This window comes from Felis catus, chromosome D2 (genome assembly GCF_018350175.1).
Source record: "Felis catus isolate Fca126 chromosome D2, F.catus_Fca126_mat1.0, whole genome shotgun sequence".
Taxonomy (NCBI): Eukaryota; Metazoa; Chordata; class Mammalia; order Carnivora; family Felidae; genus Felis; species Felis catus.
The window spans coordinates 43163951-43188238 of record NC_058378.1 but is presented as its reverse complement, the minus strand read 5'-3'; the positions used below and the strand labels follow the sequence as shown (position 1 = coordinate 43188238).

At 38.3% G+C, this 24288-nt stretch overlaps 1 long non-coding RNA gene across 1 annotated transcript; it reads left to right on the top strand.

Moving 5' to 3' along the window:
- Window positions 1-16898: 16898 nt before the first annotated feature.
- LOC109492544 lies at window positions 16899-20734 on the top strand. The gene is made up of 2 exons (XR_002146447.3): window positions 16899-17139; window positions 19499-20734. It is a non-coding gene; the product is annotated as an uncharacterized LOC109492544 (long non-coding RNA).
- Window positions 20735-24288: the final 3554 nt, after the last annotated feature.

Below are 24288 nucleotides of genomic sequence, written 5' to 3'. Positions count from 1 at the left end.
ACATTCTGGTACAGAGACAGCAAAAGTGTTCCCAGGAGGGAGCGATGTGCCAGATATATAGTTCAGTGATCACCTCTAGGGACAGTAAGAGGGTAGAGTGCTAGGGGTGGCAGTGTAGGGGTGGGGGAGTAGGAAAGGCTTTTATTGCACTAGCTGGTGATGAGAAATGAGTAGGATTTGAGCTGAGGCCTCAAAGAAATGGATTCCAGAGACATTTTTAGGTCAAAGTGAATTAACTTCATGAAGAATACAATCTACCTAGAAAAGGGGATGAGGAGGCTGTCTCTTGGGTGTCTGGCTTGGGCAACAGGGTATCACTCACTGCGATGGGCAGTACTGGGAAGAGGGTAGGGGGACAGCCAGAAAGACCCCATCAGTTAGGTAAATGATGAGCTGAAAGTATCCTGAATACTGGTCCCTGGGGCATGGTCTCTGACCAAGATTTGGGGGGCTTCAGCTCACAACCTGAGCCCCAGTGAGCTTTCAGAAACCTGTCCCTGGCATTCATTCAGAAAAAGATGGGCACATTGAATTCAGATGACCAGGAGAGCAAGGAGCCTGATCAGGGGCCAGAGGGGCTTTGAAACCCCACATAGGTATGACTTTTCTGCCCACAGGACTTCTGATTGGTCAGTTACCTCCAGATCTCCCAATTACTGGGGCTTCCATGAATGGACCATGGTCTAACAGCTTGATCCTAAACTTCCTTTTGGACCCAGCCCTCTCTGGAGTCATAAGACACTTTGGAAGGGGAAAGTCACCCTGTTCCTCAGCTCTCCCCCAGGGTCTCTTCTGCTTTGGGCAAGAACTCAGTGGGTGCCACAGGGTCTTATTTTCACAATCGCATTTAGCCTTAAAAGTGTGCTTATTTAAAAATAAGGGGGCACCTGGGTGGCTCAATTGGTTAAGCGTCCGACTTCAGCTCAGGTCATGATTCTCGTGGTTTGTGAGTTTGAGCCCCACATCAGGCTCTGGGCTGACAACTCAGAGACCACTCTGGATCCTCTGTACCTCTCTCTCTTCCTCTCCCCAACTCACGTGCTCACGCACGCTCTCTCACTGTCAAAGTAAATAAACTTAAAAAAAATGTTTTAAGCAAAAATAGGGGGCACACCTGAACAAGGATCTAATAAATACCTAAATGTCACCTGGCCCCAACAAGACAACAGAGAACAACCTGGAGCAAGTGAACCACCTCCAGAATGAGCTGTGATGACAACGACTGAAGGAGAGCCTCTTTACAACGGCCATAGCTAAGCTGGCTGCACATTTAGCATCAAATCTTCCCTGTGAAGGATGAGAGGGAAATTCTTCTCTCAAAAGCCTAATTCCTGGGAACCGGGTGTAACTTTACTGGAAATCAGATCCCAGCAGAGGAAACACTAGAGAAGTTCTGAGGGCTTCAGATTCGCTCAGCTCTTCCCAGGAGAGCTGGGTTTCTGTTCAGCATCTCCACACCCATCTGCTCTGCCACTGGGACCCCTCTGCTGGGAGCACATGTTGTTCTTAGCACTCGGGAATAACAGAGACCGGGGTCTTTGTGATAGCAGCCCTGCAGAGGGACAGCAAGTCCCCAGCTCTGCTTCCAGCCCCCAGTGCACCAAGCAAGTTCACCCAGACAGCCAAGGAGAAGAGAGAAGGGAGAGCAGACCTGAGGATAATGCTCTGGGGGGTGAGGGGTCTTCTTTTCCCTCCCTCCTCCTTCATTCAGCAGATCTCTATTAAACGATGACAGTGTGGTGCACAGGAGACAGAGAGCTGCCAGAAAGGGTTGGTGGTCTGCTGGTACAGGAAGACTTATAAACTAGTATTTTAGAAGACACTGTGGTTAAATACTAAAAATGATACACACGAGGAGCAATGAAATTTCAGGGAAAATGGTAAACACCTTTGCATTTGTGCATTTTGGGGAGAGGAGTGTTACTTAGACTGCATGGAAGCAGAAGGGAGAAGGAATGTGCTGACAAGCACAGTTTGGGAGGTTCATGCTGAGGAGTCTGGATATCTGGAGCATTTGGTTATTAATAGCCAATCACACTAAGAATTACACTTCCCCAGCTCTATCAGGCAGTTTTGGAAGAGACTGCATGGTCTTTCCAGATTCTTCCCTCCTAGGCCAGGCTGAGCCATTGAACTTCCTGGGATATTTGGTCTTGGGACAGAAAGACTCTTATAGCTGAAGCTATAAGATAAAAACGGAAGGAAGAAGTCATCCCCAGAAAAGAGCTCTAATAAGAGGTGGAGGGAGGGGCCCCAACCACATTCAGGTCCTGGCTCTGGTGATTCCTGAGGCCACTGCTACCATGACCTGCTCTGAGATTTGGTCATTCAGGAGATGCCACAGAATTCTTCCAGTAAAGTCTCATCTTTGATTAACCAAGCTCCAGCTGGATTTTTCCACGGGTAACCAAGAGGTTTTCAATAATGGCAGAACATGGCTGAGACACAGCTTAAGGCAACCGCACTAGGATAAAGGGAAGAGGGAATATTCTAGAGATGTTTCCGCAGCGGAAATCAAAGTGTCAGGTGGAAGATGAAGAAGTACAAGATTCTGAAATGATGTCATGAAAGCCAAGGAAAAAGATTATTTTAAGGAAAAAAATCATAGTGATATCCCCCCAAAAAGGGGGACCAAGGGATCAAACGAGATAAATAGTGGAAAGCAGTGATCTGATTTGGCAATTCAGAAACTCCTAACTAGACAGCAATGGGTTAAGTAGGAAATGTGAAGAAAGGAACTTAAAAAATGATTATTTACTCAGCTTCAAGTCCACTAAAAGCATCAACCAATAGTATTTTCATCCTATAATTCTGGTCTCCAATGTTGTCATGATAATTCAATTTGATGGAAGTGAAATTATTCTACTTTTTGACAGCAGTTTTATGTCTCCTACTTCTATTTTTTAAAATAAGTTAAATATTTTATTTCATTCAAAGAAAAATGTGCTTTTTTCCCATCAGCCACAATAACCTTAAGCTAATAAATCTTTTCTTGATGTACATATTTATTATGTTTTTATTTTTTGAATAGTTAACACGTGCACACGACTTCTTAAAAGTTCATAAAGTATAGAAGAGTACGAAGTAAAATGTGAATCTCTTTGTCTCGCACACCCTCCCATTAAAAGCAGTTACCAGTCCCTTGCCAATATTTCCAGAGGTAGTGTTTGCCCAATATAGGTATAGGGGTGGTTGCCAAAGGGGAGGGGGAAGGACGTGGGGGAATGGGGGGGGAGGTACAGGCTTCTAGTTGGAGAATGAATAAGTCACAAGAACAAAAGGTCCAGCAGAGGGAATATAGTCAACGGTACTGTGATAGTGTTGTATGGTGACAGATGGTAGCTACACTTGTGATGAGCACAGCATAACATATAATGTTGTAGAATCACTATACTGGGCACCCGAAACTAATGTAACATTGTGCGTCAACTATACAACAAGGAAAATAATACAATGAAGAAAAAACAATAACTTTATTTTTATTGAAATGTAATGGATGGACAGTGTTATATTAGCTTCAGGTGGACAACATAATGATTCAACAATTCTATCTATTACTCAGTGCTCATCATGATAAGTGTAGTCACCATCTGTCACCAATGTTACTACAATCTTCTTGATAATGTTTCTGATGCTGTACTTTTCATCTCTACGACTTAATTATTTTGTGCGTGCATACCTCTTAATTCCCTTTATCAGTTTCACCCATATCCCCCATCTCCCCTCTGGCAATCACCAATTTTTTCTCTGTATTTAAATGTCTGTTGTTCTGTTTGTCTCTTTCTCCTTTGTTTAGTCATTTGTTTTGTTTCTTACATTCCACATATGAATAAAATCATGTGGTATTTGTCTTTCTTTGACTTATTTACTTAGTATTATACTCTCTGGGTCCATCCATGTTGTTGTAAATGACAAGATCTCATTCTTTTTGTGTTGAATAATATTTTATTGTATATATATCACATCTTTATCCATTCATCTATTGATAGACACTTGGTCTGCTCCCATAATTTGGCTATTGTAAATAATTCTGCAATAAGCATAGGGGTGCACAAATCTTTTAAAATTGGTTTACTTTGGGTAAATGCCCAGTAGTGGATCCTAAGTGTTTTTATTTTCAATTTTTTCAGGAACCTCTACACTGTTTTCCACAGTGTCTGTACCAATTTGCACTCCCAACAGTGCATGAGCATATAAAAGAATGAAACTAGACCACTTTCTTACACTATACACACACACACACACACACACACACACACACACACACACACACAAACTCAAAATGGATTAAAGACCTAAATGTGAGACCTGAAACTATAAAATTCACAGAAGGAAACATAGGCAGTAATTTCTTTGACATCAGCCCTAGAAACATTTTTCTAGATACATCTCCTCAGGCAAGGGAAACAAAAGCAAAAATAAACTTTTGGAACTACACCAAAATAAAGAGTTTCTGCACAGAGAAGGACACCATCGACAAAATGAAAAAGAAACCTACTGAACAGAAGAAGATATTTGCAAATGATATATCCGATAAAAGGTTAAGATATCCAAAGTATATAAAGAACTTATACAACTCAATTCCAAAATGACAAGCAATCCAATTAGAAAATGGGCAGTGGATCTAAAGATACATTTTTCAAAAAAAGACATACAAATGACCAAAGACACATAAGGAGATGCTCAGCATCACTCATCATCAGGGAAATGCAAATCGAAACTACAATGAGATATCACCTTATAACTGTCACCTTGGCTAAAATAAAAAAGACAAAACAACTTAAAAAAGAAGCAGTACAGCTATATGCATTCCCTTTTGACATCTGTGCACACTGATCCTTGCCTTGCTTTGTCTACTTCAGATACCTCTAAGATTGTTCCATATATGTGCATATGTGTCAGCCTCTCTTTTTGAAATGGCCGTGCGGTATTTCCTTGGATTGAGTTACCATATTTTATTTTATTAGACCTCTATGGATGAACTTTTAGGTTGTTTCTATTATTTTGCTAATATAATCAGGGATGTAATAAGTGTTCTTTCTTTGAGCAGACATATAGGACAAATCCCTATAATTGAAACTGCTAACTTAAAGGGAATGTGTGTTTACAATTTTGGTAGGTATGCTCAAACTGTCCTCCCAAGTCTACCAACAATTCATGAGAGTGACAGTTACATGACAGTCTCGCCCATCAAAATGAGTCATGGTGCTTTTGCTCTTTGAGAATTGATGTTATAATGTGGGAGATAAAGGGTTAACCTCAGACTGGGCTGATCCAGGAATGCCTGAGACGAGGACCTCAGAGTCCTGTTTCTCCAGAAAGTACAAAATTAAGTTAATGTGGAATATGTGTCTGCCTCATCTGCAGTGTGGCACCGCCCTTGGCTTGGGGGACCTGTGAACCAGCACACAACCTCAGGCCACCATGAATACAAAGGTATAAAAGAGAGTGTCAGGTTGCTAAACCCCACACAAACCTTGATGCTTGCATCCCTGGGAAGTTGCTTGGGCTTCTGAGGAGATGAAGATGTGTGCAGCTGTGTGACTTGTCCCCCGCAGCCCTTCAGAATCCAAGTGACCTCAGTATTAGAGCCTACCATAACTCATGAATATCTATGCAGGTGCACAAATCAGTGGTTTAAATTTACACTTATTTTATTATCAGTAAGGGTGAGCATTTTTCCTACAAGTTCAAAGACTATTTTTTATCCACTTTTATGAACTGTCTATCATGTTCTTTGCCTACTAGAGAGGTAATGTTTATATTCTTGATTTATAAATACTCTTTATATGTTACAGGGTGGGTCACTTTATCATACGTGTTGCAATATTTTTTTTCAGTTTTTTATTTGTCTTCTGACCATGTTTATAGTACTTTTTTACCATGGACCATCATTTCATTTTCATAGTTCTACATATCCATCTTGTATCTTAAGACTTGCGGATTTTATAAAGTCCTTTCAAAGGCCTATTTAATTTTAAGTTTATAAAGTTTTATTTCATGTTTCCTTCTAGTTCTTTTATTTTTCCCTTTTTTTTAGTATTCAGTACATCCAGAATTTTATTTTGATATAAAGAGTGAGGTAGAAATCCAAGTTTATCTTTTCCAGATTATTACCTAAGTCAGTGCCTTGGTAATAAAAGCTTTCATACTCTACCACAAGGCACTGTTATAAGCTCTTTTTCAGAGTTAGTAATACTAGACTTTCAAAATGCTTACAATTTCCCTCAGCAAAAACACAGATTATGCCAACAGAAAGCTAGAGACATCTAATGCTCTATTCCACCTTTTTTATTAACTATTTCTAAAATACACAATATGAAAGGATTTGTAAAATTTCAATAGGTATTGAGATTGTAATTTAGGTAAACACCTGCCAGATGTGCAAAGCATTATCCACTAGCCAATAGAAGGCAAAGAAAAGTACCTGTCCACTCACCCCCATGCATATCTCTTCCTCAAAAAAAGAGGCTTTCCTTGACCAGATGGGAAGGTACAACCAGACAGGACAAGAGCCACTCTCTGAGGCTACAATATGTGAATCTATAGGCTTCCTCTCCACATTTGTAGCTTTTTCCCCCCAGAGAGTTCCAGACAGTTTAGTTCAATGACACAATTTCTCAAACACATAAACCAGAGGTGTAAATGGGTTTGGTGTTAAGTTTCTACCCATGGTAAAGAGGATAGCAATAGGCAAGGGCTGAGCTTTGGAGAGCATGGTGGGTAGGATGCGGATGGTATATACTTAGGAAGTAGAGATGGGAAGTGGTAAACATGAGATCTTCAGTCCTACTTTCTAGAAACAAAGCTACATTTTAATTGTTTTCCTCTTGAGAGTAAATACCAAAGAAATGGAACCAAGACAGTTCTCCTTAGGTCAATAGATTTGCACATCATGAATAATTGCTAAACCCCAGCAAATGTGGTTGGGGGATGTGCCTGTCAGCCATCCCATTGCTTAAGGTCTGGGATGATGATTCTAATGGCAACAAAATAAATGTGAAACAGTCAATGCAAATTGATCCACAAGCTAATGAGGAAGAGCAGAGCTGGATAGACCTTTTACCTTCTAAGTAAGCTGGGGAAACATCAGAGTTTATAGGAAGATGTATGGTATTGGTCAAGGATCTTGGTTGCGTTAAATGGAAAGCAATTGTAATTACCTTAAGCAAAACAGAAAACTTAGACATAACAGATGGCTAGGGGATAAGGGTTGAGAAAAGGCAGAAACCACAAAATGCAGAGACCTAAAGAGCAGAATGCATCAGTTATACTCTTATTTAAATGCTACACAAATTGCCTGGCTTATTGAAGTGAAAACAACTTTGTTGGCAGCATCTTGAGGAGTCCCAAAATTTACTGAAAGCCTGGAGAATCTGGCTCAGAAAATGGTCAGAGTCCAGGAGAAGAGGTGACACCAGACATGTGAACTCTTCCCACAGGATGAGTCTGAAGATACTGCATCTGCCTCAGAAGCTAAACGCTGGGTGCCTAAGTGTTGCACCAGCGCCAAGTGACAACAACCCAAAGCTGCCCTGGCACCATCACTTCTGCCCCTGGAAAATGGCCATGGCTGTCACCACTACAGACAACCAGTGAATTCTCTACTGGCCCAGGTCTTAGCATCACTAGCTTCAGAATCTCAGGTAAGTCCATCTCATTGGCCATGTCCTGTGTCTAGCTCCTGGCTTCTGGCAGGACTTGACACTTCATATTTGGCTCTTTAGCTTCCATTATGGTAGACTGACTCAGCATCCCTGACAAGACTATGTACACTGGACAGTGAAGGAAATGACAAATGACCACTCCATCAACACCCTAACTCGAATGTTCTGGGAAGGACATCATTGCCACTCTTGCTGAACACCAATATTGTCCCCCTTGGACACCACTGCTACTGCCCCTGCATCTAAAAACCATTTGGAACCAAGTCCTGTCTGCCAGAGGAAGAGACAGAGGGAGCATCAGACCTTCAGGCTTCCAAAGAAAAAGGCAAGCAATAAATAGCGTCACATTGAAAAGAGAATATAGCACCTAAAATTCAGGAAGGAATTTATTTTTATGTTTTAGGAAAATATTTTTTAAACCACATGCTTTGGTTTTTCATTTAGGTAAAACATGGAGTCTATCAACCAAAAGATAAAGAGAGCAGGGATTATAGGGAATGATACAAAAATAGGAAAGGAAATAATACAAAAAGGATTAATAAGCAGTAGTTGAATTTAATGTTGTTTTAGAGGTTGCTGAAGAGAAGCCAGTGAAGAGGAGGAAAGGCTTGAAAATCTTTCCCTTAGTGTACAGAAGAGCAAAGAAATAAAAAGCTGAAGTCTACAGGTGCTCTTGAAATGAAGAGCCACAGAAACATGAACAATGCACATGAAAGGGAACATAAGAAATTGAAAATAATCATCACAGATATACTAAAAGAAAACTTCTCTTAAGAGAGAGAACAGATTAAAGCTGTTCTCAAAGAAGCAAATATAATTAATAAAAAGGAACAACACGTAAATAGGTGATGGGGATTAAGGAGGGCACTTGTCGTGATGAGCACAGAGTGATGTATGGAAATGTTGAATCACTATATCATACACCTGACACTAATATAGCACTGTATATTAACTAACTGGAATTAAAATAAAAACTAGAGGCACCTGGGTAGCTCAGTCAGTTAAGTGTCTGACTCTTGATTTCAGTTCAGGTCATGATCCCACAGTTCATGAGATCAAGCCCCACATCAGCCTCTGTGCTTACACCCTGCTTGGGATTCTCTCTCTCTCTCTCTCTCTCTCTCTCTCTCTCTCTCTCTCTGCCGCTGCTCCATGAGCTCTCTCTCTCTCTCTCAAAATAAATAAGTGAATAAATAAATAAAAACTTTTCTAAAAAGGAACAACACATACATATATCCCAGTGACTTTCAAAATTACAAGAATAAAGAAAAATCCCTATGAACATGAAGACAGGGAAAAACTGATGGCACAAGAAAATAGAATAAAATATCAAGCTAGATTCAGACTTTTCCTTTCAATCACACCAGATGACTTCCCTATCCTTGGCAGAACATTTGCTTTACATGTACTGGAGCCCATCTAAATAAAATTCACGTTAGAGGAGGGGCCAAGATGATGGAACAGCATGCAAGTTTTTTGGCATCTCTCATCCCTGAAATGCACCATCTTGCACACCTAGAAAACTGATTTGAGTATTAACACAATAATCTACACAACCCGAACCACAGAACGTGGCAGGTATGTGGCATGAAGAGGTGAACTGGGGGAGAGAGAAGCCACAGAGGGCAGAGTACTGTTTTTGCTTGTAGAGAGAGGATGGAAACAGGGGGAGAGTGTGGAAAGCATCCCGCCCCCCAAAGCAGCTGGAGAGAAAAGAAAGAGTACAAAAGGGACTGAACAAAAAAGGGAAAAGGAGAAAGGAGAGGGTTTAAATTCCCTTAAGACTCTATAAACAGGGGGAGCACAGAGTCTGAAACTCTGTAGCTAGATAACCTGGTGGTGCTCCGGTGGGAAGGGCAAATCCTCAGGAGCAGAAACGAGGTCCAAGGGGTCCGAGGGCCACATGGGGAGAGGCGGTTCCCCTGCTGGGAGGACATTTGGTAGAGGCTGTGCAGCCACCCTACAGGCAAAAGTCTCAGCAGACCCTGGAGAACAACCACATTCATTGGTGCTGGAACAAAGATGTTAATGGGGAAGGCTGGTGCCAGATGTGTGTTGTAATTTTTCCATAATCCCTGAAACACTGGTGCTACACAATCGCGTGAACTTTTTCTGGGGTGGGCTGGCACCCAGCTGCAGTCTCTGGGCATCAGCAGCAACAGGGTCCCACAAGCATTCCTGGGGATGGGCGGGCACTCAGCCACCACTTGGTGAGACCCTCCCAAGAGTCAGAACAGGTCAAAGCTGCAGTCCCTGAGAAACTGGGAAACACAGTCCCTAAGAAAGCTGGGAAACACAGCTGCTGCATCTGAGACAGAACTCAGGAGGGAGGTGCCGCCTGGCAGGCTGACAGCTTGGTCACAGACAGTGTAAAAGGGGGAATGGACAGAAGCCAGAGACAAAGGAGGGGTGCTCAGTCAGGAAGAGCATAGAGTTCTGATACTAGAGACTGGGAAAATCCACCCCAGTAGCTAAGTAGCACCATCTAGCAGAGAACAGAGCCATTACACTAAGTCCCACCCAACTGGGCCAACCGTGCTGTTCGGGAGCACCACAAGTCTCTCCGCCTACTTAGTTTACTATAAAGTGCTTCATAGTTTGACTTCTAGCAGAAACTGATGTAATTTCAATCGTATTTCAGTCTGTTTGCTGGTCCATATATTCAATTTTTTTTTCTTTTTCTTTTCTTACTCTTGAATACAGAAAGAGAAAAAAATTATTTTTATTTTTCATTTTTATTAAAATTTTTAATTCTTTCTACTATATTTTTTGTTTTTTTGTAAATTATTTAAATTCTATTTTCCTTCTATCATTTCATTTTATTCTATCTTATTATATTCATTTTTCAAGTTTTCAAACATTCTCCCTTTTTTTCTACTTCTTTCCTTTTTTTTTTCTTTTTGCCTTTTTTTTTCATTTCTTATATTTCCCTTTTTTCTCTAATCTATCAAGCTCCTTTCAACAATCAGACCAAAACACACCTAGGATCCAGCATCTTTTGTTGGATTTTTTGTATTTTTTTTAATTTTTTAATTTTAAATTTTTTACCCTATTAATTCATTTTCTTCCTTCAAAATGATGAAACGAAGGAATTCACCCCAGAAGGAAGAACAAGAAGGAATGACAGCCAGAGACTTAATCAACACAGACACAAGCAAGATTTCTGAAACAGAATTTAGAATCATGATAATAAGAATACTAGCTGAGGTTGAAAATAGTTTAGAGTCCCTTTTTTAGAAGTAAAAGCTAGTCAGGATGAAATAAAAATGCTATAACTGAGCTGCAATCTCAAATGGATGTCATGACGGCAAGGATGGATGAATCCTTGCAAATCAGTGATATAGAGGACAAACTTCAGGCAAACAATAAAGCAGAAAAAAGAGGGGAACTAAGGCAAAAGAGGATGATTTAAGAATTAGAGAAATCAGGGGCGCCTGGGTGGCTCAGTCGGTTAAGTATCCAACTTCGGCTCAGGTCATGATCTCGCAGTTGGTGAGTTCAAGCCCCGCATCAGGCTCTGTGCTGACAGCTTGGAGCCTGGAACCTGCTTCAGATTCTGTGTCTCCCTCTGTCTCTGCCCCTCCCCTGCTCACACTCTGTCTCTCTCTGTCTCTCAAAAATAAATAAATGTAAAAAAAAATTTTTTTTAAAGAATTAGAGAAATTAGTGACTCATTAAAAAGGAACGACATCACAATCATAGGAGTCTCAAAAGATGAAGAGAAAGAAAAAGGGGTAGAAGGTTTATGTGAGCAAATCATAGCGGGAAAGTTTCCTAACCTGGGGAAAGACACAGACATCAAAACCCAGGAAGCACAGAGGACTCCCAGTAGATTCAACAAAAACTGACCATCAACAAGGCATATCATAGTCATATTCACAAAATACTCAGGCAAGCAAAGTATCATGAAAGCAGCAAAGGAAAAATAGTTCTTAACCTACAAGGGAAGACAGATCAGGTTCACAGCAGACCTATCCACAAAAACTTGGCAGGCCAGAAAGGAGTGGCAGTATATATTCAATGTGCTGAATAAGAACAATATGCAGCCAAGAATTCTTTATCCAGCAAGGCTGTCATTCAAAATAGCAGGAGAGGTAAAATGTTTCCCAGACAAACAAAAATTAAAGGAGTTTGTGACCACTAAACCATCCATGCAAGAAATTTTAAGGGGACTCTCTGAGAGAGAAAAGACAAAAAAAAAAAAAAAAAAAAAAAAAAAAAAAAAAAAAAAAAAAAAAAAGACCAAAAGCAACAAAGACTAGAAAGGACCAGAGAACACCACCAGAAACTCTGACTCTACAGGCAACATAATAGCAATAAATTCCTATCTTTCAGTACTCATTCTAAATGTCAATGGACTAAATATTCCAATCAAAAGACATAGGGTACCAGAATGGATAAGAAAACAAGATCCATCTATATGCTGCTTACAAGAGACCCACTTTAGATCTAAAGACATCTTCAGATTGAAAGTAAGGGGATGGAGAACCATCTATCATGCTAATGGTCAAGAAAAGAAAGCCAGAGGAGCCATAATTATATCAGACAATCTATATTTTAAAATAAAGACTGTATCAAGAGATGAAGAAGGGCATAATATCATAAATAAGGGGTCTATCCACCAAGAAGATCTAAGAGTTGTACACATTTATGCTCCAAATATGGAAGAACCCAAATATATAAATCAATTAATCACAAACATACAGAAACTCATTGATAATAATATGATAATAGTAGGGGACTTCAACACCCCACTTACAACAATGGACATATCATCTAAACAGAAACTCAACAAGGAAACAATGGCTCTGAATGGCACACTGGACCAAATGGATTTAACAGATATATTCAGAACATTTCATCCTAAAGCAGTGGAATATACATTCTTCTCCAATGCACATGGAACAGTGTCCAGAACAGACCACATACAGGGACACAAGTACAAAAAGATTGAGATCATACTGTGTATATTTTCAGACCACAACGCTATGAAACTCGAAATCAAACACAAGAAAAAACTTGGAAAGTAACAAATACTTGGAGACTGAAGAACATCCTACTAAAGAATGAATGGGCTGACCAAGAATTTAAAGAGGAAATTAAAAAGTACGTGGAAGCCAATGAAAATGCTAACACCACAGCCCAATATCTCTGGGACACAGCAAAGGTGGTCATAAGAGGAAAGTATATAGCAACTCAAGCCTTCCTAAAGAAGGAAGACATGTCTCAGATACACAACCTACCTCACACCTTAAAAAGCTTGAAAAACAACAGCAAATAAAACCCAAAACCAGCAGAGGACAGGAAATAATAAATATTAGAGCAGAAATCGATGCTATCGAAACCAAAACAAAAACAGTAGAACAGAGCAATGAAACCAGAAGCTGATTCTTTGAAAGAATTAACAAAATTGATAAGCCCCTAGCCAGTTTGATCAAAAAGAAAAAGGAAAGGACCCAAATAAATAAAATCAAGAAGGAAAGAGGACAGATCACAACCAACACAGCAGAAATACAAACAATAATAACAGAATATTATAATCAGTTATACACCAATAAAATGGGCAATCTGGAAGATATGGACAAATTTCTAGAAACATATAAACTACCAAAACTGAAACCAGAAGAAATAGAAAATTTGAACGACCCATAACCACAAAAGAAATCGAATTAGTAATCAAAAATCTCCCCCAAAAAACAGAGTCCAGCGCCAGATGGCTTTCCACAGGAATTTTACCAAACATTTAAAGAAGAGTTAATACCTATTCTCTTGAAGCTGTTCCAAAAAAATAGAAATGGAAGGAAAACTTCCAAACTCTTTCTATGAAGCTTCTATGATGCTGTAAAAAGGAGAATTACAGACCAATTTCTCTGATGATCACGGATGCAAAAATCCTCAACAAGATACTAGCCAACTGGATCCAACAATACATTAAAAATTATTCACCAGGACCAAGTGGGATTTATACGTGGGATGCAGGGCTGGTTAAATATCCACAAAATAATCAAAGTGATACATCACATCAATAAAAGAAAGGACAAGAACCATAGGATCCTCTCAATAGATGCAGAGAAAGCATTTGACAAAATACGGCATCCTTTCTTGATAAAAACCCTCAAGAAAGTAGGGATAGAAGGATCATACCTCGAGATCATAAAAGCCATAATTGTAAGACTCAATGCTAATATCACCCTCAATGGGGAAAACCTGAGAGCCTTTCCCCTAAGATCAGGAACAAAACAGGGATATCTACTCTCGCCACTGTTAGCCAACATAGTATTGGAAATCTTAGCCTCAGCAATCAGACAACACAAAGGAATAAAAGTCAGGAGGAGGTCAACCTTTCACTCTTTGAAGATGACATGATACTCTATATGGAAAACCCAAAAGCTTCCACAAAAAAACTGCTAGAATTGATTCATGAATTCAGCAAAGTTGCAGGATATAAAATCAATGCACAGAAATCAGTTGCATTCCTATACACCAACAATGAAGAAACAGAAAGAGAAATCAAGGAATCGATCCCATTTACAATTGCACCAAAAACCATAAAATACCTAGGAATAAATCTCACCAAAGAGGTGAAAATCTATACACTGAAAACTATGGAAAGCTTATGAAAGAAATTGAAGAAGACACAAAAAAATGGAAAAAGATTCCATTATCCTCAATAGGAAGAACAAATACTGTTAAAATGTCAATACTACCCAAAGCAATCTACACATTCAATGTAATCTCTATCAAAATAACAGCAGCATTCTTCACAGAGCTAGAACAAACAATCCTAAAATGTGTATGGAACCAGAAAAGACACTGAATATCCAAAGCAATCCTGAAGAAGAAAACCAAAGCTGGAGGCATCACAATCCTGGACTTCAAGCTGTATTACAAAGCTGTAATCATCAAGACAGTATGGTACTGGCACAAAAACAGACACTCAAATCAATGGAACAAAATAGAGAACCCAGAAATGGACCCATAAACATATGACCAACTAATCTTTGACAAAGCAGAAAAGAATATCCAATGGAATAAATATAGTCTCTTCAGTAAACGGTGCTGGGAAAACTGGGTAGTGACATGCAGAAGAATGAACCTGGATCACTTTCTTACACCATACACAAAAATAAAACTCAAAATGAATAAAAGACCTAAAGGTAAGACAGGAAGCCATTAAAATCCTGGAAAAGAAAGCAGGCAAAAGCCTCTTTGACCTTGGCCACAGCAACTTCTTACTCAACACGTCTCCAGAGTCAAAGGACACAAAAGCAAAAATGAACTATTGGGACCTCATCAAAATGAAAAGCTTCTGCACAGTGAAGGAAGCAATCAGCAAAACTAAAAGGCAACTGACAAAATTGGAGAAGATACTTGCAAATGATATATCAGATAAAGGGTTAGTATCCAGAATCTATAAAGAACTTCTCAAACTCAATACCGAAAAAACAAATAATCCAGTGAAGAAATGGGCAAAAGACATGAATAGACACTTCTCCAAAGAAGACATCCAGATGGCCACCCGACACATGAAAAAATGCTCAACATCACCCATCATCAGGGAAATACAAATCAAAACCACAATGAGATACCACCTCACACCCGTCAGAATGGCTGACATTAACAACTCAGGCAATGACAGATGTTGGTGAGGATGTGGAGAGAGAGGATCTCCCTTGCTCTGCTGGTGGGAATGCAAACTGGTGCAGATACTCTGGAAAACAGTATGGAGGTTCCTCAAAAAATTAAAAATAGAACTACCCTATGACCCAGCAATTGCTCTACTGGGTATTTATCCAAGGGATACAGGTGTGTTGTTTCGAAGGAGCACATGCACCCCAACATTTATAGCAGCACTATCGACAATAGCCAAAGTATGGAAAGAGCCCAAATGTCCATCAACAGATGAATGGATAAAGAAGATGTGATATATATATATATATATATATATATATATATATATATGGAGTATTACTCAGCAATCAAAAAGAATGAAATATTGCCATTTGCAACTGTGTGGATAGAACTAGAGGGTATCACGCTGAGCAAAATTAGTCAGTCAGAGAAAGACAAATATCATATGACTTCATGCATATGATGACTTTAAGATACAAAATAGATGAACATAAGGGAATGGAAGCAAAAATAATATAAAAAATAATATAAAAACACTGAGGGGGACAAAACATAAGAAACTCTTAAGTATAGAGAACAAGTAGAGAGTTGCTGGAGGGGTTGTGGGGTCAGGATGAGTTAAATGGGTAAGGGGCATTAAGGAATCTACTCCTGAAATCATTGTCACACTATATGATAACTAACTTGGATATAAATTTAAAAATAAATAAATTATTTAAAAAATCACACTAATTAATTTAAAACTAGATAAACTAAAATATAAAATATTGGTAGTGAACAATGAAATTCCATAATCATAGCTTTGCATAAATACTTGTTGTAAATATGGTTAAAAGAATAAAATGAGGGGCACCTGGCTGTCTCAGTCAGTAAAGAATATGACCCCTGACCTTGGGGTCATGAGTTCCGAGCCCCACATTGGGTGTAGAGATTACTTAAATAAGTAAATAAATTTTTTAAGTGAATAAAATGAATATCAGAATTTATTCTAAAAGAAAAGATAAAAATTAACAAAACTAATAATGACAATCTTTTTTAAAACGTTTATTCATTTTTGAGAGAGAGAGACAGAGAGTGAGCAGGCGAGGGGCTAAAAGAGAGGGAGACAGAATCTGAAACAGGCTCCAGGCTCAGAGCTGTCAGCACAGAGCCCGATGCAGGGCTCAAACTCACAACTGTGAGATCATGACCAGAGCTTTACCAACTGAACCACCCAGACTCCCCTAATAATGAGGTATTTTTAATTAAATGTAGTTATTCATAGAATTTAAACCATGTTGTATGAATCATTATAAGAGAAAGAAAATTTTAAATAAAACAGTACACATAGGATCGGAAGGATTGGAAATAGGAGTGTTAAAATCAAAAACAAGCTGAAACCAACCTTGAAAATTCCTTGAGCAGATAAAACCAGTTTGGTCGGGTAAACAAAGCTGAAGTCAGCTTATTTTGTTAAGACTAACTTGACCCGGGTCACTTCTTGCTTTTGCTTCTAGAAATCATAAGCAAAATTTGAACTGCTTCCCAAGGTTATATGAAGGAACCACTGACCAATTCCCTATCATTTAAAGAAATTCCAGTATTCTAACCAATCACCATGAAGAATAGTCACTGCTTTCTCGCTACATGCGCTTCTTTATAACAATGCACCCCTGAGCCTCGCTTCGTATTTTGGTTTAAGTGCTTCCATTCTGCCAACTGTCTTGTTGGGTGAGCACAATACACTTTTACTAATTACTGCTTTGGTGATTCATCTGTTTCACTTCTGTTATTTCTGAACTTTTGACATTCCACAGGATCAGAAGTGAGATCCAAAGAAACCCGCCAATGACTCAGGCTGGTGAGTAAGCAGGTGCTGGTACTTGTTTAAAGAAAGTAATTTAAATAAATGTAAGTAAGATAAAACTTTACACGAAGTCCATGGATATTCACTGAATTTCTAAATCATCTCCAAACAAAATAAACATTAAATGCTAAGCATAAGTTTATCTACTTTGGGCTTTTTAATTTTTTACAGAGACAAAAGGTATTTGAGTATTGATAAACATGTTCTGTGCCACACTGAAATACTTACTACAAGGAAGAAAATACTTCCAGGAATTATGAAATATATTTAAAATTGCTAATCTACTACAGGATACTAAATATGATAGTTCACTATTGCCTAATTCCTAGTTTTCACTGGAAAGCAAAGATTACCAATAGTAAAACTTTATAACTGATATGTAAAAATAAAACTACTAGGTTTAAAAAAAGGGTTAAAAATGACTCTGTATGAAAACTAAGTAAGGAAAATAGAATATGGTGTGGGAGGAGGGGCGCTGGGTAAGGAAAGATATAAATGATTGTTTGAAATTAAGAAAGGAAAAAGGACAAAACCTAAATGGATATAGGAAGTTGTAAAAGGTTTATGGAAAATGAATCTTCTGAAAGGAATTTTATGCGTGGTCAAGCTAAGATTGGAATGGATTTATTTTTTAAAAAGAGACAATTTTAATATCAAAAGTATACTGATGCAGTGTTAGAACTTGGTTTTCTCTCTGTTAAAAGGATAATGTGTTTTTTATTTTTTTAGATTGGTGGTCTGCTTTTTATAAGGAATTATAAACAAAGTTTCTTTACCTACAATGTAATCTGCCTAGGAAATAAAGATTGTGTGTTTTATGAAATTATTTCCTGTGCTTTACATTGTCTCTTTCAAGTCTTTGATTACTTCAAAAAATAACGGAGTCATCTCTATTAGAGCCAAGGTTTTACTTGCCTTTGAAGTCTTTTAATTGTCACTTTGGTTGAATGGATAACTAAGTCAATTGCATCTTGGTTTGGATCTTTAACCATGGCTATTTTTAAGGTTTTTGTCATTCACAATTATTTTTTACTCTCAATTCTTCTCTAAAAGCATTCTGATCAATTACAAACAAAAGTGTTTTATCCTCAAAGAGATTCACAGAAAGGACCCTACCAAGTAATTTAAAATGCAGGTTTCTGGTTACTTTAAGACTACAACATTAAACTGGGTAAGAATTTTAAAACTTCAATGGAAAATTGATTGATTCATAAAGCTGCTAACCCAAGATGAAGCAAAACAATAATTAAGTGTGTAACACTGAATGAATTGATGAAGATGATTATAATTTTTATTACTTCATTTAAAACAATTTAAAACAAGTTCTCTGTGATGAGAACCTTTCCACAGATCTGTACTGAGCTCCATGAGGATAAGAAACTCTGAAGGAGGGGAAAACAAGCAAACAAAACAAAACAAAAACACACACACACAAAACTATTGCTAATTCTTTAATGTTTTGTTTTCCAGATATAAAGAATTATTTTTTTCATCTATTGTAATCTATAACTTACAATTTGACGGTACATATTTGCAACAAAGGTTGAAACATTTATCTTTTGCTTCCTATCTGACCCCTGCATAATTTGGAAACTCTTACTGAATACTCTTGTTTTTCATGACAATGTATTAATTTGCATAAGTTCAGTAAGAATCTTTTCTCCTTGTAAAGGGACCAACTGGGTAAATCCTAGCCTTAGCTTCCTAGCTTCAAGAGGGTTTTGAAAGTCCAATCTGAAATTCCTTATGAAAAAGTCCCAGCAAAACAGATATACTTGTTTTTAATATCTTAGTGTTTATTTCTTTTTGAGAGAGAGAGCGCAAGCGGAGGAGGGGCAGAGAGAGGAGGGAGACACAGAATCCGAAGCAGGCTCCAGGCTCTGAGCTGTCAGCACAGAGCCCTATGCAAGGCTTAAACTCATGAACTGTGAGATCTTAACCTGAGGTGAAGTCGGACGCTTAACCAACTAAGCCACCCAGGCGCCCCAAAGCAGATTTAAAACAGCCTATATGGTCAATCACTATTCTTGCTGCACCTCTATAAATATCCAGGCCAAGTTTATTAAAACGAGACTTAATTTGCAAACAAATTAGTCTTACTGTGGTTTCTTTTCATAGAAATGGGGATGATTATAAAGAGAAAAATTATGTTTCAGTCATGTACCTTTGTAGATACCAGATTCCAGTGTTGTTAATTGAGATTTTGTTTTCCACCTATAAACTGGACTAGATCCTGAATACTTCAAAGTTTTCTCCAACATTTGGCTAGAACTCTCCAAACTAACATTTTCCATTTTCTCTCACTCTTTTGGCTTGCAATCACTATACAACTAAAACTGCCCTTTTCTGGAAGCCATGCAACTAAAGCTGGATAACTTGATATACACTTCAAAGAAATCAGCACAACAGCTCATGTGTGGACAATCTCCATGCCTACTGCTATGCAGCCACTCAGAGCTCACCAGAGACATTCACACTGCAAACCAGGAATGTGTCAGATTGCTGCTGCCTGCCTTCACTCCATCTAAAGATGCTTAGAACCCGACATCTAGAAATCTTCTCAACTGGCTGCTCTCCAAACTCAGAAACTGAATTTATAATTTGCTTAAACTATTAACCTTTGTTTTTCTTCTGTTTCCATAGAAATGCCTCTCATTAAATTACCTGATTGCTCACATCAGAATGAGACCTAAAGCAGGTGAAAATTCACCTGCAACACTGCCTCCTGAAATAAAACATCCTCATATTCATCCTGTCCTAAGTAATCATGAGGATATGTGTTTGCCGAGACATCGTGTTATGCCTATAACCCATTTGAGTTATTTAACTGGTTAAATCTCGGTGTCTACAGTCTCAGCTCTGGGGAATTTCTCAATCTGTGGCTATTGTTCTCCCTATAGTCATCATATTAATCTCACTAGCGTATCGTATACTCTCTCAGGTTTTAAACACCTGTCAGTCCCCACTCACATGCCACATGGTATTCACAAAGGATTAGGCAACTGGATGGAATCAGCAATAACCACATATGATGAAGATAGTGACTACATGGCCCTCTGGCCTGACTACTCAACTAATGGAAACAGCAGATATATGATTCTTTGGTCTGATTACATCAACAGTGGTAAGGAGAATAACGCGATACCAGTTGGTCATACTCTCAACCTGCTGAGAGAATGACCAAAAGGGAGGGAACTCTCGAAACGAAAACCAAACTAGAGACGAGCCTTGAAAATTCCCTGAGCAGACAAAACCAGGTTAGTCATACAAACAGAGCTGAAGTCAGCTTATTTTGCAAGACTAACTTGACCTAGGTCATTTCTTGCTTTTGCTTCTGGAAATCATAAGCAAAACTTGATCTGTTCCCCAAGGTTGATATGAAGTAACCACTGACCAATTATTTATCACTTAAGAAAATTCTAATATTATAACCCTTGTGAAGAATAAACAGTCAGTGCTTTCTCACTATATAAGCTTCTTATAACAATATACCCCTGAGCCCCACTTCATGTTTTGGTTTGAGTACTCCTGGTCTGCAAACTGTCTTTTTGCGGTGTGCACAATAAACTTTTACTAATTACTACTTCAATGATCAACTGGTTTTACTTCTGAATTTTTGACGGGAGCTGATATTAAATGTTGGGGTTTGGGAGTGAATGGTCAAGAAAGAATTCTTGAGGCATCTTTGGTGCAAAAAGGGTGATTTTATTAAAGCACAGAGACAGGACCTGTGGACAGAAAGAGCTGCACTGAGGTTGTGAGGAGTGGCTGATCATATACTTTTAAATTGGGAGGGGGTTAGGGATAGCATAAGTTCCTAAGGAATTTGGAAGCAAGATTTCCAGGACATTGAGGGGCTAGCTGTTGTTAGGATAAGGTCATTTACTACTGTGTAGTAAAACCTTAGTCATGAGACCCTTCAGGTGTACATCAATGGGCCATATGCTTAGAGGATGATTGCTAACATATACCTTGGGGGGTAGAGATAAAGAAAGTCTTCAAAGGGATTTTTTTGTATATTAAAGAAGACTTACAGGATCCTGGAGGTTATGATAAGGTCAAGCTAAGGTTGCTTTTTGCCCTTAGCAAAGTATTAATATCAAAGCAGTTGAGTTCCTGGAAGAAGGTCACTCTGTCTGTCTCAAGGACTTGTCAATGGGCTGTAAATTGTAGGGAAGTTTAAAATTTTTCTTTCGTCTTTGTTCTCCACATCAGAGATATGAATACGTTTTTGGCAAAACAAAAAACAAGATGAAGAAATGAGATTAAAATGACAGTTTGACAATAACTGTAAATCAGTTAAATACCCTTCTAAAACAAAACGACTACCTAATTCATATCAAAATGAAAGTGCACCTACACCCTATCTTCGAAAATCTAAAACAAAGTAACACAGAAAGTTTAATTGTGAAAGACTGAACAAAGGTAAACCAGACAACAAAAGTAGAGCCACAGTGCTCATGTCAGACAACGTAAATCTCAAACCAACAAAAAAGTGTTAAGCTGAACAAATAGGATTGTATTACTTTTGGTGAAGGTACATCCTACAATGACATTCTGATATAAAAAGAAAAACAGTTTATATGCCAAGTAACACAGAATTAAATATAAAGAAGTAAAATCTGTTGGAAATAAAAGATGTCAAAATAAACCCCAAAACAAAAAACACTGTATTACATTATGTTAGGTCCTACATGACTTAGAGTCTCTAGAAGACAAAATAGAAATGAAACAAATATGGCTTCAAGTAGTGGTTTTCAAACTGTCTCCACAGTGTGTATGGTCAGGGACAATAAAAGATATTGAAAAGGCAGTTTGGACCATCCATCCTGCATCTACCAGCATTCCACAAGACCTTGCATTTGAAAAACATAGCCTTGAGAAGGCAGTGGGGTCGAACATGTTTCGTTGTTTTTAAAAATCACCATGACACTGATTCAAAAGTCAGGTTCTAAATTCAGTGTATGTCAGTATTTAATTTTAATGGCTTCCATGGTCAAAATGCTACTTACAAAAGCCCACAGAACTACATCAAAGAATTAAACCAAACGTTGCCTTCACTCTTTGAATCTATTATGCAAAGGGGTGTGTTTTTTTTCGCTAAAATTCTGTTAGTAAATTTCCATGATCTCAGCTGTCAATCAGTTATTCATGTCAAATATTTGGAAGGTGCAGTTTGTTTTATTTTAACCAAGTAAACTCAAAAACAACAAAATTCTTTGAATGGTTTTTAAAGCAAGTTAGATTTTTTTTGAATTCTGAGGTGTCTGGGTATGCATATTTGAGAAGTATTACATGTGACACATATTGTCTTCAGCTACAAAATCACATAAGGATGAAACATTCCAGACACCTGCTTTCAAAATGCTCTTTCCTTCCTTAGCACACGTTTCTGTCAAAAACCTGTTTCTCAACTTGTTAAAACATCACCTCAACCTTGAACGGACACATTAAATTAAATTAAATGGGTTAGTTTCTTCAAAAATGTCTGCCTGGTCACCAGAGGGAAAACAAATCATCAAATTTTAGAATGCTTATCTTTCTGCATGAGAAAAAATGTGTTTCACTCTATCTTTAAATTTGATGAATCTTTGACACATTTTACCATGAGATAACCACCTCTCCTCTGTGAGGGACAAATAATACCCATGGTCACAGCCCTTCTCTTCTGAGTATGTTATAATGATTCTCCCACTTTTGTTGTAAGCTATATCAAAAACACCTCTGGCTTCAGTTTGGTGTATTTCCTGATCCATGATGGAGACAATGGATAAATTTCACTAAGGATGCAATCCGTGACTCACCCTAGGACCTGTTTTATTCCAGTAGAATCAGCCATTCCATCTGTAACTACACACACTCTGTTTTCCATTCGTCTCCACCATAAAACAGTGGGGTTTTAAAAATTGTTATTAAAGAAGTAATGTACTGTTGAAAAACTCTTTTCTAGCACACTTAAAGAATGTACTAGACTGGCTCACCGTACATGCACAATGTGCTTTGTGCATTTAATTACTGAAAGATCATCTTGGAGACATTCTCAACCAAGACATCTGTACTTTCATCCAACTCTATTTATAAAACCTCCCATACCGAACAATTTGTGCTAAACCTTGTTTTTTCAGATGTATAACAATGGATTTACCTGTTTTCAAACACGTTTTGCTAATAAAGGAAAATACTTTTACATTGTTGTGATGTGGTTTTCTGGGTATAATCTCAGTGGCTTTTACCCAGAAAGGAAGAACAAGTGTATACCCTGTGACGTGTGGCTTCTTGTCTTTCAAACAGAAATCTCAAAACAGATTTTACGTGTTTTAATACATTTGAATTGAATATTGTATAACTTAAATATGGCTTAAAAATACAGACACTTGTCTTCAGGCTCTGAATGCTTAGTTTTAAATGCCTTGCTACTGGGAGGGCTTCACATGACTTGTAGATAGCATTTCACAGTCTAGTATATATTTAGACTTCTTGCAAGATCTGATTACATCATGGTTGCTTTGACCTCTTGGTGTGACTGATGAAGACTTATAGTAGGAGTAAAAGAAATGTTGCTCAACCACTTTGGAATTTTGGTTCATTTTTGCTCTTGTTTACTTGTATTAGTGTTATTTTGCAAGAAACTTTATAATCCACTTTCCATTGGGGAGGGGGGTGGGCGGAGAATTAGTTTTGTTGAAACTAGAAAATTATCTTTAAACCTACCTAGCTGGAAACAGGTAAATTGTAATGCATCACAATATGCTAAAAGCTAATAAAAACAGGTTGAAGATGCCATCAATGCTCCTGTTTGGAAATGTCCACAGATCTTTTAGGAAAACTTACTTATAACACATGGCAGGTAACTTTCTGGCATCAGTTATCTATGGCCCAAATAAAACTATGTAACAAAACCCTAATACAACAACAAACACTTTTTCACTCAGAAATCTGAGAGCCTCAGCTGATTTGCTGCTGGGCTCGCTACTTCATGCCTCTGAGATCAGCTATGGCTCAGCTAGGGGGTTCTGCTGATCTTGGCTGGGCTTGCTCTAGTGTCTGAAGGTTGGCTGACTGTCAGCTGGTCTAGGGTGGCTGGGATTACTGGAACAGCTTGGATCTTTTCCACTTCTCATCTTCCAGCATGTATGCTAATGG